The sequence below is a fragment of the Equus asinus genome, chromosome 4 (genome assembly GCF_041296235.1).
Source record: "Equus asinus isolate D_3611 breed Donkey chromosome 4, EquAss-T2T_v2, whole genome shotgun sequence".
NCBI lineage: Eukaryota > Metazoa > Chordata > Mammalia > Perissodactyla > Equidae > Equus > Equus asinus.
In genome coordinates, this window is record NC_091793.1 from 19132060 (window position 1) to 19150295 (window position 18236).

The 18236-nt window shown below is 52.6% G+C and overlaps 1 long non-coding RNA gene across 1 annotated transcript; it reads left to right on the forward strand.

Annotated features, from left to right (window-relative positions):
* The first annotated feature begins 1871 nt into the window (after positions 1 to 1871).
* LOC106845935 (uncharacterized) lies at positions 1872 to 17546 on the forward strand. Its single transcript, XR_011502561.1, has 5 exons — positions 1872 to 2576; positions 5272 to 5425; positions 6514 to 7167; positions 7757 to 7898; positions 9183 to 17546. It is a non-coding gene; the product is annotated as an uncharacterized lncRNA (long non-coding RNA).
* The last annotated feature ends 690 nt before the right edge of the window (positions 17547 to 18236 follow it).

Sequence of the window (18236 nt, forward strand, 5' to 3'; positions counted from 1 at the left end):
TTCAGAAGAAAAATGAAGACTCAAAGAAACCGTTGGGCTTAAAAGCTTATATACCCTTTTCAACAAAGAAAGAAACATTGTGGGGAAGTGACAGACGAAGGGGTTTGGCTGGGGCAGTAAGTGGGGGGACAGTGACTGGGAAACATACGGAGGAAGCTAATGGAGGAGAAGGGTTATTTTCGCAGGTTTGTTTGCACAGATCCGTTTTGTCACTGCCCCCCAGTCTCTGGTGATGAGAACGCTCTCTTCCCGGGGCAGGAGGGTCCTTTCTCATGGGAAATTTGACGACCTGCTTGTAGGTAGAAACAGGAGAGCAGAGTCCTTGCTGCATCTGCTGGTCCTCAGGGGCCGTCAGCTCAAAATTATCAGTATTCCAAAGCAGCATGTTTTGGGGTGGCATGTTCTGAACTCCTTCACCTGGAAGGGATTTTCCCCAATACTTAGATCTCTGGCCGCAGGACAGGAGAGAGGCTGACCTGACTGGTGAGTTGGGATGAGGAACTGGACATTGAACCAGGATACCCCTGCTCACCCTCACCCCAGAGAACCCCTCCCCTCCTACCTGGGGGACTGGTGGCATTCATGGCTGCCTGCAGCTGGATGGGGAAAGTCTGTCCATCTCTGGGTTGGTTTTCTTTTCTTTCTTTCTTTCTTTTTTTTTTTTGAGGAAGATTAGCCCTGAGCTAACATCTGCCACCAATCCTCTTCTTTTTGCTGAGGAAGACTGGCCCTGAGCTAACATCCGTGCCCATCTTCCTCTAGTTTATACATGGGACGCCTACCACAGATGGCTTGCCCAGCAGTGCCATGTCCCCAACTGGGATCCGAACCAGTGAACCCAAGGCCGCTGAAGCAGAACACGCAAACTTAACCACTGCACCACGAGGCCAGCCCCCTCTTTTCTTTCTTTTCTCTTTAAATTAATTGATAGACTTTATTTTTTGGAGCAGTCTTAGATTTACAGAAAACTGAGTTGCTAGAACAGAGTTCCCACGTACCCTCTTTCTTCCTTGCTCACAGTTTCCTCCATTATTAACATCTTGCATTAGGGTGACACATTGTTGAAACTGATAAACTAGAGCCAGCCTTGAAGGCCTAGCGGTTACAGTTCGGTGCTCACTGTTTCCGCCGCCCTCACTGTTTCCGCCGCCCAGTTTTGCTTCCTGGTCATGGAACCATACCGCCCATCTGTCAGTGGTGGCAGCTCACACAGAAGAACTAGAACGACTTACAACTAAGCTATACGACCATGTACTGGGGCTTTGCGGAGGGGAAAAAAAGAGGAAGGTTGGCAACAGATGTTAGCTCAGGGTGACTCTTTCCTTGCAAAAAAAATAATAAATCGATGAACTAATACTGATACACCACGATTAACCAAAGTCCATAATTTACATTAGAGCCCCCTCTTTTTGTTGCTTAGTTCTATGGGTTTCAAAAAATTCAAAATGTCATGTATCCACCATTGCAGCATCACAGAACAGTTCCCCTGCTCTAAAAATCCACCGTGCTTCGCATACTCATCCCTCTCCCCGCTGCCCCGGAGTCCAGGGCAACCGCTGATCTTTCTAGTGTCTCTATAGTTTTGCCTTTTCCAGAACGTCAGATAGTTGGAATCACACAGTTTACAGACTGGCCTCTTTGACTAAACAATTTGCATTTAAAATTACTCTATGTCTTTTTGTGGCTTGATAGCCAATTTCTTTTTAGGACTGAATAATATTTCATTGTACAGACATATATTCCATTTTCCATTCGCCTATTGAAGGACATCTTGATTGCTTTCAGCTTGGGGCAATTATGAATGAAACGACTATAAACATTCATGTGCAGGTTTCGGCGTGGACACGCATTTTCAAGTCAGTGGGGTAAGTACCAGGGCGCGTGATGGCTGGATCCTGTGCTAAGGCTGTGCTTAGCTTCGTAAGAAACTGCCGAACTGTCTTCCACAGCGGCCGTGCTATTTTGCATTTCCACCAGCAACGAATGAGAATTCCAGCTGCTCCACATCCTCACCAGCATTTGGGCTTTTTTATTTTAGTTTTTTGGATTTTCATAGTTGTGTAGTGGTATCTTGTTATAATTTGCGATTGACTGATATACATGCTTTTGGCCGTCTTTCCCTATGCTTATTTGCCATCCGTATATCTCCTTTGGTGACGTGTCTGTTTAGATCTTTTGCCCATTTTTTAATTGGGTGGTTTGTTTCCTTATTGTTGAGTTGTAAGAGTTCTTTGCATAGTTTGCATACAAGTTCTTTCTCAGATAGGTGTTTTGCAAGCGTTTTCTCCCAGGCTGTGGCTGGTTTTTTCTTCTCTTGATGGAGTTCTGCTTTAAGAAGCTCCTTGTTGCTACTGCCTCTGCGTCACCCTCACCTAGCTTCTGTCAGTAATAAGAAGTCTGTGTGGCCCTCTGCGTCCTGACCTGCTGTCCTCCTCTCAGTGGGTGTGGACTGGGGCAGCAGGAAGAGGGTACATGTCCTGAGCCCCTAAGACCCTAACACCTACCGCCTCGAGTGCTGTGCTGAAGATCAAATGGTTCAGTCTCTATGAAGCCCTTGGAGCAGGGCCTGGAACATGGTGAGTGCCCAGTTACCTCGGATAATTAGGATTGCGAGCATCGAGCATTTTAATAGCTAATGGAGTCAGTCCTCCCCCATAACTCCTCCCTTACAGAACCTTCCTGGCTATTTGCACACGTTCATTCTTCTAGATGAATCATTCGATTAATTTTGAAAATATCCTGTTGGGATTTTATGAAATGCATAAGTCATTGAGAAAAAATAGACGTTTTCACGGTGTTGCGTTTCTTCTCCAAGAATAAAGCCTGTCTTTCTTTCAGGTCTTCCTTTAGGCCCCTTTTCTTCATAGAGAACTTACACAATTCTTGCTGGATTTACTTCCTGGCATTTTACTCTTTTTTTTTCTTGAATGCAATTATGAATGAGGTCTTTCCTTCAGAGGCACATTCTAATCGATTGCTATATATCCATTTCTATACAGAAGCAATTGATTCTTTAATAGACTTTATTTTTTAGAGCAGTTTTAGGTTCACAGCAAAATGGGTGGAAAGTACAAGGAGTTCCCGTTTACCCTGTGCCCCGCACATGCACAGCCTCCCCCGTTATCCACGTCCCCACCAGAGGGGGACATTTGTTACAGTTGCTGAGCGTGCATCGACGCAGCAGCATTGTCGAAGTCCACCACGTTCACTCTTGGTGTACATTCTGTGGGCTTGGACGAATGTGTAATGACACGCATCCACCAGCATAGGATCACACAGAGTAGTTTCACTTGATTTGCGAATATTAATCTTTTCTAATCTGTTTAAAGTTTCTAATAGTTTTTTGAACTGATTCTCTTAGTTTTTCTGGGTAATAATCCAATCTAAAAGCAGTGGGGTTTGGCCTCTGGATAGCCAACACTTATCCCTCTTATTTGTGTGTCCTGTCTAATGTTCTGGCTGAGCTCCTCTGGAGCAGCAGTAAATATTAGTAGTGACAGGAATTCCTTGCCTTGTTCCAGAAGTTAATGGAAATGCATCCAGTCTTTTGTCAGTGAATATAAATGCTGGCTTTTGGTGTCAAATATTTATATATATATATTTTTTACCATGTTAAAGCATAAAATCTATTCCTATTTTAATAAAGTCTTTTTTCTAAAATCAGGAATGGACATTGGACTTTATCAAATACCCCTTTAGATCTATCGAGATATTGATTTGGTGTTTCTCCTACAATCAATACATTTGGTAAAAGATAGGTTTCTCTACAGTTCAGCAAACAAGGCTCAGAGAGGTCAAGTCACTTGCCCAGGGTCACACAGAAGCAGATAGCAGAGTTAGGGTCTCTTTCTTTGGGCCCATGCTCTTTATCCATGCCCCCAGTGCTGCCTGCTCTGAACACCTGTGACCTTGCAGCTCCTGGGACATCCCGTCCCCTGGCCCCTCACCAGGCCTTCCCCAGCCCTTGCCCACAGTCCACATAGCCTCTGTGGCCCCCACAGCCCTGCTCACCTGCAGGAGAAGCCCGTCCAGCTCAGCAGTGTCAACAAAAACAGAAACCAGTCTAAGAGGCAAAGCGTTTACTTGGGATCAAAGAATTGCAATTCGGGAGCAATTCAGGTAGAAACCCAAATAGTGCCCCGATTCGAGGAGACGGGCTCAGGGTTTTTCCGGGAAAAAGGGAGGATGAGTTGAGTTGTATTAAAGAAGAGTTCGTTGGTGCTGGATGAGGTCAGGCTAGGTTTGCGCTTCGTAGATTGGCCGAGGTTCGGTCATCAGGCAGAAGGCCAGCCTCGTACTCCGTCGATTGGTTAGCAATCCAGTCCTCAGCTAAGTCCAGTTGCATGAGTCCTTGCAGACAGGATATTCTCGTCCTTTCTGACTTCTTGGGATGTTGGCGGTTTGGTTCAGTTTGGAAGATAATGAAAACAAGATGTAAAACGCAATTCTTCTGAAATGGCTGCCCTGGCTGTATTTTAATATGGCTCCACTCACGTCGTCTTTCACAGCGGCCACCCGTGTCTCACCGTGAACACGGTTTAAAGTCACAGGAGACAGGCCTGGGATGAGTGGGGTATCAGGCAGGCCCAGGGTCGCAGAACCTAGGAGGGCAGAAGAGAAGCATGTGTTCCTTCGCTTCCGCCAGGCTTGATAAGACACAGAGGAGCGCGGGGTTGCCTCCAGGCCGGTGTATGGCTTTGGGGGTGGATTTGCAGTGGGCACAGAGAGGGTGGGTCCCAGTGGGCATCTGAGTTCAGATGAAGAGCCTCGGGCTTTGGTTCAAGTCCATGCTGGCCAGCCCATGTCCTTGTCTCTGTGTGAGGAAGGCCCTGGGGTCTGGGCTGGCACACAGGCAGGCGGCAGGGGAGGAGCTGGCCCACTCTGCCTTCAGTCGGGGTGCCACCTCCAGGTGCTGCCTCCCTGGCCCCCAGCTGGAACAGCTGAGCCCGGAGGTGTCTCAGAGCCCCAGCAGGACTAGCATTTACCACCGAGATTCTGCCCGAGGCCACGTATTTTGCATGCACTGTCTCATTCAATTTAAATTAATTTGCTGTAATTAAATCCTCGTGTGACCCCACTTGGAAGCAGACAGGGTCTTCTCAGTGTCGAGTGCTTCTCACACCATCACATTCACCCACTTTACAGATGAGGCTGAGGCCAAGGGATGGAAAATAACTTACCCAGGTTGTTCAGGGGACGGTGGCGGGGATGGCAGTCGGAGCCAGGGTCCCCTGCCTTTGATGGCAATGTTAGTATTTCTGCCTTCTGTAGATTTCCTGAGACCTGCACGGTCTCCGTGTGGCTTTTGTCATGCTGTCACCATTTTCCACGCCACTGAAAACAAACGGTGTGGCTGAGGATGGAACCCCATTTCACATACGACAAAACTGAGAATTCGAGTGGTCTGCCTGAGGCCCTGGAGCAGGTAAGTGGTAGAGGCCGGATCCAGGTGGGGTGGCCCGACGCTGCTCCATGGGGTGACTTCACCTCATCTGGGGAGTAAGGGCAGGGCCTGTTTCCTTTCTCCTTTTCCAATGGTCCACCTGGGGGCACTGGATAACAGGCTGTGGCAGGAGCTTTGCAGAGCCCTCTCTGCCCACCGGCCTAGGACGTCGGCTCAGGGCCCACGGCTCACCTGCACCTCCTCCACGGCCACGCAGCAGCCCGGGCAGACCCCCTGGTGCCATCCTTGGCTTGCCCTCTCCCGCCCTGAATGTGAGAGGCCCAGCCTGTGCTGATCAAGTTCACATATCTGGCAGCATGGCACCTCCACCTCGCGGGCCTCTCCCCTGGCCAGCTGGGCCCTCAGCCATGCCCCCTCGCCTCTTCCATCTCCAGAACTCCTCCTTTTCCTTCATCTTCGCTCTAAAGCTCTAAAGCCTGGAGCCCAGACAGGTTAGGGGTGGCTGTGACCTCTGGGAGCTGCTCACAGGCTCACGGGAGACACTTGGCCTTCCCTCCTCCTTGGTGCCCCCCGTCTCCCTCTCTATAACCACCTGTTTCTGGGCCTGAGGCCCTCGGACCTTCAGCTTCTTTGTGCAGTGCACTGAATGCCCAACAGCGCAGGTCCCCTTGCAGGCAGAGGGGTGTGTCCACACAGGACAGGGCCTCTAGGGCCAGAACCGGGGGGGGGGGGGGGGGGGGGGGGCGGGTAGGGGGCTGCGGTCGGGTCCTCTGCCCCTGGCATTCCCAGCAGGAGTGGACTGTGGGAACTGGCTGTCTGCTAAGCAGATTCCAAGAAACTGCCCAAGATCCCAGAATGGCCAGGTCCAAATCCACGTGGATGAACACACCTGTGAGGCGACCTGCCTGGGTGGGTGGCAGCCAGCTGTGGGAGGCCTTCAGCCACAAGCCCAGCACTGCTCCATGGGAGGGGCTTTTGGGTTCACCAGACCAGCCCTTTCCCACTCCGCTCGGTGGGGTGTGTCCCACTGCAGCCAGGGGGTCCTGGGGTCATTTAGTGCTACATGGACGTGGCCTTAACTAACGCGGAGAAATTTCCTGCCTTTTCAGGTCTCTTCCCAGCCTTCTGATCAGGTCAAGGAGAGAGCCTCCGCTCAGTGTCAGACCCCTGGTGGTCTCTGTAACTCTGGCTGAGCATTCTTTTTAACCAGAGGAGAACCTTGCCCCCCCTCACCCCACTCCCCACCCCCAGCAAGGCCTCTGGCCGGCAACAGCCTGCAGCTAGAATTTAACCACATTATTTCCGTGTGCTTATCTTTATGGCTGCTTTCTAATCTCTTGAGTAATACTTGTTCTCTCCCTGTGATGACAGAAAGTTACCTTTTTTTTTTTGAGGAAGATTAGCCCCAAGCTAACATCTGCTGCCAATCCTCCTCTTTTTGCTGAGGAAGATTGGCCCTGAGCTAACATTTGTGCCCATCTTCCTCCGCTTTCTATGTGGGATGCCTACCACAGCATGGCTTGCCATGTGGTGCCATGTCCACACCCGGGATCCGAACTGGTGAACCCCGGGCCACCGAAGCGGAACGTGTGAACTTAACCAGTGCACCACTGGCCCAGTCCTAAAGTTTCTTTTTCTTAAGGAAAAAAGTGTATCAATTTAAGGGCATAAAAGAAGAGGTGGGGCTCAAATGGAACAAATCTCTCGAAGGACTGGTGTTTGGGAAATGAAGAATGCGCTCCTCTGACCCTCCCAGCCACCCGGTAGGTGCCCAGCTGGGGTACTGTCCCCCCTGCACAGATGAGGAATTTGAGGCCCTGAGGGGGGACGTGACCATGACAGAGGAGCCCCTTGACTGTGTGGGATTCTGCCACCCCAAGCCCTGGCATCCCAGAGCCCAGGCCCCTCCACTCGGGCCGTGGAGCCCATTCCTCTGCTGGCAGCCTGGGCCTCGGGACCCCGGATGGCAAAGCCCTTGAGTGTCAGGAGCCTGAGCAGCAGTTCTGTCTCCAAAGCACTCACCACTGGCCCGCGTGCTCCCTACCTTAGCCCTGCGAGGCCCCTCTCACAGAGGAGGGAGCGCAGACCCACAGAGGGCGTGTGCATCACACAGATGTGGCCATCGCCACTCTGCAAATGGGGACGCAGACTCCAGCCAAGGGACATGCCCAAGGTCACACAGCCGGTGGGTGGAGGGGCTGGGCCTGGAACCTGGGTTCTTTTCCTTTGTCCATCTCGCAGCTCTATTAAAGATCTGAATCCTGGAGGCCCGCTCCTCGGGGACCCACCCCAGGCCTCTCTCTGGACTCATTTCTTTTTGCCATGTTTGTTCCCATGATGCTTCCTGTTGAGGCTGTAGAAGCATGGAGTGAGCCCCACACTGCAAGTCCGCCCCTTCTGTGAGCCTCGGTTCCAGCCCCTGGGAAACGGCGCCGTTAACCCTGCCCGCATCCTGCACCAGCTGCTGCGTGGGTCCCACGAGGTGGGAGACAAGGTGAGATTGAAACCTGCCCCTCACCTCACTTCCCTCCGCTCCCTGTCCAGTGGTCTCTCGTCTCCATCTCCCCACACAGCACCTGGAGCACAGGATGCTGTCCTGGAGTCACGCAATGAGGACCGTGGACGGTCAGTTATTGAAGAATAACTGGACTTGAGGGCCATAAATAATGAGTGGCGCGTGCACGCCTTAAACAGTTTGCTTTAACGGCCGACCCCGTGGCACAGTGGTTAAGTGCGCGCGTTCCGCTTCGGTGGCCTGGGGTTCGCCGGTTCAGATCCCAGGTGCGGACATGGCACCACTTGGCAAAGCCATCCTGTGGCAGGCGGCCCACGTATAAGAAGTAGAGGAAGATAGGCATGGACGTTAGCTCAGGGCCAGTCTTCCTCAGCAAAAAGAGGGGGATTGGCAGTAGTTAGCTCAGGGCTACTCTTCCTCAGAATAAATAAATAAAACAAAGCAAAACAGTTTGCTTTAACTTGCATAAGTGGACATCTGTTGTCCTTGGAATCTGTTGACGAGGATTCCAGACCTTTCTGGAGACTGGGGCTGCTTGCCTAACCCACCCCCATCAGGCAGCACCTGCAACTTCCAGGCATGGCTCCCAAGGTGGAGCTTGAACCTACAGAGGCTGGAGAAGCCATCTGAGCACAGAGCCCTTACAGATTTTGGTGGTTTCCTCCCAATATTTAGCAGTCGTCTCACTCACCTCATTTGCAGAAATTTGTTAAGCAACTTGCCTTTATCAGGCTTTTCCAAGGGATTCAAGTTTATTTTCACAGAAACTACCCTTCTTCTGTTTGCCCTCAAGTTTCAGCAGCTTGTATAACACAATTACAGCAGGGGTTACAATAACAAGGACACAATGGGCGCAAACCAGTTTGGGGACAAACACCTTGGATCTCATTCTGGTGGGGGTGGCCTTGAGAGGAGCCAAGTATAGGCCCTCCGGGCACCCTGTGGGTGTGGAGGGTGAGTGCCAGTGATGGGAGCAGATTCTGCCTCTGTTTTGTGCCAGCTGCAGGGACCCTGAGAGCATCCCCAGAGACAAACAGGATGGCACCTTCCCTGCATCTCCCAGGGCCTGTGCAAAGACAGGTGCCCCAGGTGGTCCCCACTCCTAGTGTCCTGCGGATGGCGGCATGCCCTCTGACCCCCTCCCCTCCTCACACCGGGACACCCGTCCCACCCAGAGTTAGCCCACACCCGGTCACTGAAAACCTCTGGGATGGATGAGATGCCCATTACCAAGGCCCACGGCTGCTTGTTCTTTTCTTGCAGATCAAGATCAGCACTTGGGTGAAGCGAGCGGGGCACACCCCTCAGGCCCCAAATTGAAGGGGGTTCCCTAAAGCCATAATCAAGACAGACAGCCCAATGAATAGCGGGAAAAGGGTCTCAACAGACATTTCTCCAAAGAAGATACACGAATGGTCGACAAGCCCGTGAAGAGATGCTCAACATCACTCACCGTTAGGCAACTGCAAATCAAAGACCACAATGAGATACCCTCTCACAGCCACTAAGATGGCTAGAATAGGAACAAGACAGACAACAACTAGTGTTGGAGAGGATGCGGAGAAATCGGACCCCTCACCCAGTGCTGGTGGGAATGCAAAATGGTGCAGCCACTGTGGGAAACAGCGTGGCGGTTCCTCAGTAAGGAAAACACAAAATTACTGTGTGACCCAGCACTCGTTCCTCTTCCAGGTAGACCCCCGGGAGAAATGAACACACGTGTCTACACAAAAATGTGTACACAGATGCTCACAGCAGAATTATTCATAATAGCCAAGAGTGGAAACTTCCTAAATATCCATAAACAGACGAACAAATAGAGAATATTTCCGTGCAATGGAGCATTATTCAGCAGATCTTTGTTTTGAATACCACTCTCCAATAAAAGGAGCCGAGGCTCCTTGGAGAAATGGCTGACTCTACGACCAGGGATTACACAAGACGAGCCTGGAGCACCTTGTAGGAGCCAGGAACTAAGGACGTGCTTACACACCCACACACACTGTGTCAAAGACACACATGGGCCAACTGAAAGAGCTCCCAGTAGCCAAAGATGGAACCATTCGCGAGGAAGGGGAGAATCAGATTATAACCCAAAGTAGGGAAAATTCTAAAAAATATACCCGTGATTCCATACTGATAGAAACAAATGTTTGGATAAATAAATGAATGGGGAGAGCAGACAAATCCCTCACGCGCAAGAAACGCACGATAACTACTGTAGGTTCTCCCCCTCAAGCGGGCGGAGCGTAACTCCCCTCCCAAGGGCCGCCCTGTGTGCGCGTGGAACCTTCCCTCCGAAGAGTGTGATGACCTGATTGGACCCTTTCAAGAACTCCACTGGGTGGATACCATTCTTATCCCCATTTTACAGATGAGGAAACTAAGCCTCAGCGAGGCCAAGCTCTGGGTCCTTGGCTCTAGGTGACACGGCTGGTGACTACAGAACTTTTCAGCTCCTCCAGAGGGTCCTGTGCTGTCCATCCAGCCTGTTCCCCGCAGTATGCCTAGGGTCTCGCAGGGTGTCAGGGGTGTAATGGGTGCTCAGTAAGATTGTCAAATGAGTGAAAGAGAGAGCAAGCAGAGAGGAGAGGACAGAAGCGGAGAGAGAGAGATGGAACTAGAGATTGGGTGGTCCCTGGTGCCACTGCTGTGGGTCTGTGCGACTCTGGCCAGGTTCCTTGACCTATCTGAGTCCCCGTCCCACTTTTCTCATCTGGCTTTCCTACCTCATAGGTTGATGTGAGAATAGAATGAGGGCGCTGGTGTGTACTGGACGTGAATCTCACTCCCTGCACACCGTCGTGCAAGAAACACTGTTTTCTGTTTTCTAAGAGGCAGTTTCAGCCTCTAAGCCGCCTCTGCCAGGCCGGCAGGAAACAACTTCAGCTCTGGAGTCTGTTTTAGGTGCTGGATGCGGGGGTCCTCGGTCACTGATCCTCACAGGTTTCCGCCTGGACGCCATCTTCACAAATCAGCGTGGGGTGGCTGAAACTGAGCAGCTCCTGGCGGCCTTCTCATCCCCCTGGGGCCCGGGAGGCTTTTCTGGGGAGACTGCCTGGGGTCCACTGGCCCACAGACCCCAGGAAGGCCCCTGCTCTCTGGCAGCGTGGCCCACACAGGAAACAAGTATAGTTGAACCCTCTTGTCCTGTTGTGCAAGAACTCAGCAGAGGTGGGAGTGGAAACCCAGCGTGGCCTCTCACCTAGCCCAGGCTCCAGGGGAGGGGCGGAGGTGGGGACATCCCCTACAGGGGCCCCTTTCTCCAACTCACACAAAGGCAGCCCATGGCCCAGCAGGAGGGCTGGGGGAGGCCCCTTGGCTCCAGGATCTGCCGACCTCCTTAGCCTTTCCCCACTTGCCCCAGCCCTGGGTCCACCTCCCTGGTCAGTGCTGGGAGCCGTCCATCCTCCAGGTGTCCTCCAGGAGCTCTGTCCAGGCTGGGAGTCCTCTCCCCAGGTGGGCTGCAGGCTTGCTGCCCCACCTCGCCCTTCCCCTGGGGCAATGGGTACAGGGAAAGGGAAGGAGTAAAATACAGGGGAAATGGGGAGGAAGCAGAGTCCAGATCCACATCTCCGATCCTGTCTCTCCCACAGGCAGAGCGCCTGGCTCCTGCCAGGTCACTGTGCCGCTGTCCCCGGGCCTCCCTTCCCCATTCATTTGCATGAAATCTCGCAGCGTTTTGAGGTTCTCAGCGCACCTTCTCATCTTCTCCTTGCCCGAGGTCACACAGCACATCAGGGATGGAGATCTTTTGGCTCTGGGACCCTGTGGTGACCCCCACGGGATGACAGCCAGCTTACTTCGATGCCTCCGTGGCCACAGGTGTGCTGACCCCTTTCCTGGGGTCCCTCCTGTGCCCACCTGGCAACAGGCCTGTGATCCCAATGGGAGTTATCAACCCCCCACTTCGCTCTGCCTCCCTCAACAGTGATTGGTGAATGGGTAGGCACCTGATCCAAACTGGGCCAACTGGAGAGTGCCAGCCCCCTGGTGGCACTGACAGGCCCAAAGATGGACACATGACACATGACAAAACAGAGTAATCAAGTCCTTCCCTAGGATTTCTCTACCCTGACGGGCGCAGCTGGAGGCCAGCCCCTTGGCGGCACTGATGGGAGCCAGCCAGCCCTGGCTTTGAGTCCCTTGCAGCACTCGCTCGCTAACTGTGTCACCTATGGCATATTGTGATTTATAAGAAAGATAGATCTTGTCTTTGCCCCATTTCTGGCACAGAGTTCCTAAAACCTTTGGAATTTCCTGAGATCAATAAAGGTGTTGTAGGGGAGGAGGACATTTCCTCTCCCCAAATGTGGGTTCATCTGGCTGGAGAACGAATTAAATTCACATGAGACAGAATAGCAAGAGAAAATTAAACAAAGCTTTATGAGGCACCAACATTTTCTCCTGCTAATCTAAATTTAGAAGAGCAAAAAAACTCACCACTCTTGCTTCCATTGGACTCTGCCGGCAGAGATCTGGGAGACTGACGTGGTAAGAACTCTTACCTCTTGCCGGCTCTCGTCAGGGGTCCGGGATCTCTCGGCCGCAGAAGTCCAGGAGCAAGCAGTGTCCAGCCAGCGAAATTTCATCCTGCCGACTACGCCAAAACTGTAGGGGAGGGAAGTCAGTTACAGGAGGTTACCAGACTAGCACAATAAAATGCAGATTTAAGTCCTTGCCTTTGGTATTGATTAAGAGTTTTTGGAGAGAAGGTCATCTCTTTTCTTCTTCCTGGTACAGAGAGGGAGGCACATTTTACAGATAGAGATTTACCTTACAAATGTAAATGTGTCCTAAGGAAGGGCAAGTTCCATTCCTCAGAGCCTCCTTCCCTGTCCCAGTTTATCAAAAGCAATCAGCCTCAGATAATCCTGATGCCAAAGAGACATATCTTGGGGTGGCCAATTCCAGGTCACTACAGTGTCTTTTGCGATGTCAATGAGGTGACTTTGGGATCCCACCTGAGGAGGGGCACCGGCTGCCAGAAGAACCAACCTTGGGATTAGAGGACTGGAATTTTCAGTCCCCACCACCACTTCCGGGGAGGCGAGAGGAGCTGGAAGTTGAACCCATTGCCCATGGCCAGTGATTCAATCAGTCACGAGTACGTAACAAAGCCTCCATAAAACCCCGAAAGGACAGGATTCTGGGAGCTTCGGGGCCGGTGAACACATGGAGATGTAGAGAGAATGGCATGCTCAGAGAGCATGGAAGCACCATGCCCATTCCCCATACCTCACCCTACGCATCTCTTCCATCTGGATGTTCATCTGTATCCGTTATCACGTCCTTGTCTGATAAACCAGTAATCCAGTAAGTAAAAAGGGTTCCTCTGGGCTCTGTGAGTCACTTTAGCAAATTAATCAAACCTGAGGTGAAGGGGGTGGTCACAGGAACCTCTGATCTATAGCCAGCCTGTCAGAAGCGCAGGTAACAACCCGGGCTTGTGACCGGCATCTGAGGCAGAGTCGGGGGCACAGCCTTGTAGGACGGAACCCTTAACGTGTGGAATCCAACGCTGTCTCCGGGTGGGCGGTGTCAGAATTGAGTTGAATTGTGGGACACCCGGCTGGTGTCTGGAGAATTCCTTGGTGCTGTGAGGGAAAGCCCTGCTCCACACCGTGGAAACTGAGTCAGAACCATTTTACTCAGTATCCCGGATGTAACCCACGTTGGCTTGTTGTGGGCAATTAATGAGTTATAAGCTCACCTGGCACACAGGAAGCCCTTGATAAGCACCAGCTCTTCAACAAGGAGCATGGTGGGTCCCACGTCTTCTGGGACCCCCGGCAGCTCCTGCCTGGTGCTCGGAGTCGGCCGGTCTGTCCATCACAGCAGCCTGGGCGTGGTTTGCTTCCTTCCCACTGAGGGCTGGACGCTGACTCTGGTGACGGAGGCTGCGGCAGTCAGCCCTACCCTCACTGGCCGTGAACTCTGAGCAGAGCTTCCCCGGGTGGCTCACCTTGGCTGCACCGGGCGTCGGTTGGGGTGCCTCCTCGGGGGCTGGAGGACCTATTTCCGAGCTGGGATTGTCACATGGCTGGCAAGTTGGAGCTGGCTGCTGGCTGTTGGCTGGGAGCTCAGCTGAGCCGAGGCCTGGAGGCCTCAGTTCCCCCCAACCTGGGCCCCACCGTGGGCTGCCTGGGCTTCCTCACAGCACGGCTGGGTTTCCAGAGCAAGCATCCCAAGAGACAGGAAGCAGAGGCCACCAGTTTCGTATGGCCTGGGCACCCACAAAGTGGCACAGTGTCGCTTTGGACATACTCTACTTGTCAAAAAGTCGCAGAGCCCAGATTTAAGGGGAGGGGACACAGACCCCCATCTCTCAATGGGTGAGATATCAAAGAAATGAAAGACATTTTAAAACTGCCGTAGCGTTGCAGTGAGGATTAAGTCAAATCATGTAATCACAGTCTCAAAGGATCATCCCATGGATGACTTATTAAATACAAAGAGGGAAAGGACCTTTACAAGGAGAAGCCTGGCAGACGTGGCTGAGCCAAGTAATCAAAGCTGGCATCACAGTAAAAACTGACATCATTGTTGCTTCTTAAAGAAGCCAAGCATACGGCTGCCTCAGGGCCTTTGCACTTGCTGTTCTCACTGTCTGGTTATCCACAGGGCTTGCTCACTGACTTCCGTCAGGTCTCTGCTTCAAGGTCATCACCTCAGGAAGACCTTCCTGGCCCCTGTATAAAATAGCCACTCCCACTGCCAACTGATTCCTTCTGGCCCTGCTCTGCCTTTCCTTTTCCACTTCAGGTTACATGTCTATTTTTCTTTAATTGTTTCTTTATTCTGTTTTCCCTCACTAGAATGTCAGCTCTTCAATGGCATTTTGTCTGTCTTGCTCATGCTGTAACCCTAGCACCTAGAATGGTGCCTGGAACATAAGAAGTGCCCAGTAAAGATACAAGGAATGAACAAATGAATCCGGTGGTGGCAGCTCAAATGTCACCTCCTTTGTGAGGTCTCCCTTGATTTCACCCATGAGTGAAGCACCTGGACCTTGGGTTCCTCTGCACTGTTTTCAGCTTGGGGCTTCTCTGTGTCTCTGGGGACTGAGCCACGTTTATCTCTGAGTCCCCAGCCTCGCCCTCAGCACATCACAGACATTCAGGTAATGGGGCTTCTGGGTCTAATTTCTACTTGTCCGCAGACCAGGCTTTGTAAAGCTGCTTTATATCTGGAATCTCAGTTAATCCACACCACGGCCTTCTGAAATGGATGTGATCTCTCCTGTTCACAGACATGGTCTGAAGAGGAATGGCGGCTGGCCCAAGGTCAGACAGTAGGTTGGGGCAGAACCAAGCCTGGAACCCCATCTCCTGCTTCCCAGGGAGAAAAGTGCATGAGAAGTAACCCTGTGGGGCCCCCCGGGGGCATCTGAGAATGGGCTCCACTAGCGGTTGCAAACCCAGTACCTGCAGGGCCCCCAGCTGGGAGCTGCTCCAGCAAAAGCCTCAGATTTGTCACAGGAAGGCAGAAATCCGGACTTGACAATTGATTCATATGAAGCCAAACTCCAGAACAGATTATTCCGTGGGCAGGATGCCATCCTTTGGCCAGCAGTTTGCAACCTTTGCTCTATCTAGATGCTATCTAGATTCTGGATGATCCTCTTTTACAGCCAAGGAAACGAAGGCCCAGAGAGGGGAGTGACTTGCCCAAGGTCACACAGCAAGAGCCAAGATTTGAAAATCTCTGGTCTGGAGAAGGCAGGATTTGGGGGGAGTGATACAGAGCCTCCCACCCCTGAGTCAGTCCCTGCCATCTGCTACAACATAGCCCGGGCCAACGAGGAAGACGGAAAAGATGCCTAATTCCAGGGGTAGGCGGCTGCAGGGAGAGCTGAGTTTCAGGAGCAAACAGACCCGGTTGAAACTGTGGCCCCAGCCCGCACCAACTGTGTGACCTTGGGCAAGGCTCTTCCCTCTTTGAGCCATGGTCAATCCTCTGTGAGATGGGGACAGGATGCCCCGGGGAAGGGATGACTCGCTGTCAAGCTCGGCTGGCCCAGCGCTCCTTCACCCACCTCCCAGGCTTCCGCTGGCCCGCGGGTCTGGATCCTCCAGACTACAAAAGTGCTTTAACTGCCACTTCAAGGAGCGCTCCCGATGGGTTACCACCCAGCAAACGCGCACGGCGCCAATTCCCGTTTCATCAACGTCCCGGCTCTGCTCCCACGGAGACCGTGCCAGAGCACACTGTGTGGCTTCCAAAGCGGCCTGAGCAGGACAGGCGGGGGGACGCTGGAGCCCACCTCTCGTCCCAGAGCCTCTCCCTGCAGAAGCCAGCGCCTTCGCAGACTGAGCAGGTGCCCGAGATTCCACCCAGGACACTTTGGTCTCTGGGGAAGGCGCTCTCCCAGCCCTGCTGTTGCTTTTTTAACACGCTCCCTCCTCCAACTGCAAATGCCCAAGAAGATTAATGCATCAGCTCCCAATAAATCGTTTCATAGGCCTCTCCAGACACTCAGCTAGGGGTGGGGGTGCGCCAGCGGTCCAGCTGGTTCCGGCTTCCCCACTCCAGGAGGGAGGAGATCTTGCCCTCCCCTCCCAGGGCCCTGGGGTCCAGCCAGCTCCTCACAGCAGAAACGAGGTGGGGGGAGTCACTGGGGTAGAAATGCCTCGGAGGAGGTCCCCACACAGCCCGCCACCCTGCCCTGCCTCTGCATCCCCCCTTCCCTGCCCTCGGGCCACTCTCTCCTCCTTGGCTCAGCCCCTTTCAGAAAGGCACACACTGCCGGCTCCCACAGTCCCCCCAAGCCTGTCCCCTCCCACACCCGGTCAGAGGCCTCCTGCCCACCCTCCCCAGCTGATGGACCTCAGACCCCATTGGTCCTGCCTCCTGAAGGCTCTTTTCATCCCCTGGCCATTCGCCTGAGCCGCATGGCATGTTGTTGGCCACTGCGGCCGCCCCCTGATTGGTCCCTGGCCTTTAGTGTTGCTCCCCTCTGCCCATGCTCCCCTCCATCCCATAGCCAGAGGGAGCTGTCTAGAACTGTCTGGCAATGGCCGTCCAAACTTAAGTCCCTTCTTTCAGGGCTGTCATCTTCTTTCAGAAGGGCAGCTCATCCCGGCATTCAAGGCCCCACAGACTTCACCTGCCTCATTTCTTACATCTGATAACACCTGCCACACACGTTTTAATTCCCCACATCTGGGTGAAAAATTATTCATTGTTTCCCCAAAATTAAAATGGAACTGGGTGTCCTATATTTTGCCTGACAACCCTAGTGTCAGCCCAAACCGCCGAGACGTCACGAGCTTCTAGTATAATGGTTTAGTGTAATGTTTAAGTGCAATATTTGGGACACACTTATACTAAAAAATTATTCACTGTTTATCTGAAATTCAAATTTAACTGGGCGTCTTGTGTTTTTATTTGTTGAATCTGGCAAGCTAGGTCCTGCACAGGAAACGAGGACCAGGGGGACTGCCAGGGGTCCGACAGCCCCAGCCTGGACCCCAAAACTCTGACCTGCAGCCGGGTTGAAGGCCTCCTTTCCAAACTCCCTCTCGGTCGGTGGAGGGACTGGAGCCCAGAGACCCCTCCTCTGGAGCTGCCCGGAGCTGCCCTGCGCTGCCCACGTCTCTCCGTCTCTGGGCCTGAGTTTCCTCCTCATAAAATAAAACATAAAATAAGAATGGTGTCTCTGCCCTGCCTCCCAGCCTTTCCCAAGGACCAGACGCTGGAGGAGAGGAGGGGATTCTGGCGGACCGGACACACTCAGGAGGCCAACGGGCTTTCGGGGAGGGACCTGGAGGGATGGGTAGGACAAAGGTCTTTGTTTTCAAAGCCTCTTGTAAAACCCCCTCAATAAGAACTGATTCAGGCAAAGATCATCAATAGATGCCAAAACCATTGGAGGGAAGTTTGTTGGGGATTCTGACATTCACACGGTATCAAAGTAAATGCTACCTTCACAACAGGGAGAGCAGGCGGGCGCCAACGCGGGGTGACCGTCACCTGCCCTCTGAGCCGGCCTGTCCCCAGGTTAAAGGAGACCAGAGACCTGCCAAGTAAACACGACAGGCTCTTGACCTGAGGCTAGAGCCTGGACCAGAGCAAATAACAGCTGGAAAGGACTTTAAAGGGCAACGGGGGCAGGCAGTGTGGACTGGGGATTAAACGATAGTGTCGCATCAGTGTTAAATTTCCTGAGTTTGGGCATTGCACTGCGTTGTGTGGGAGAACGGTCTTGTTCTTAGGAGATATGTGGCGGAGTATTTAGAGGTCAGGGGTCACATATTTGCAACTAATTCTCCACAGTTGAGCAAGAGCAAACAGACAGATCCTGAGGAGGGGGGG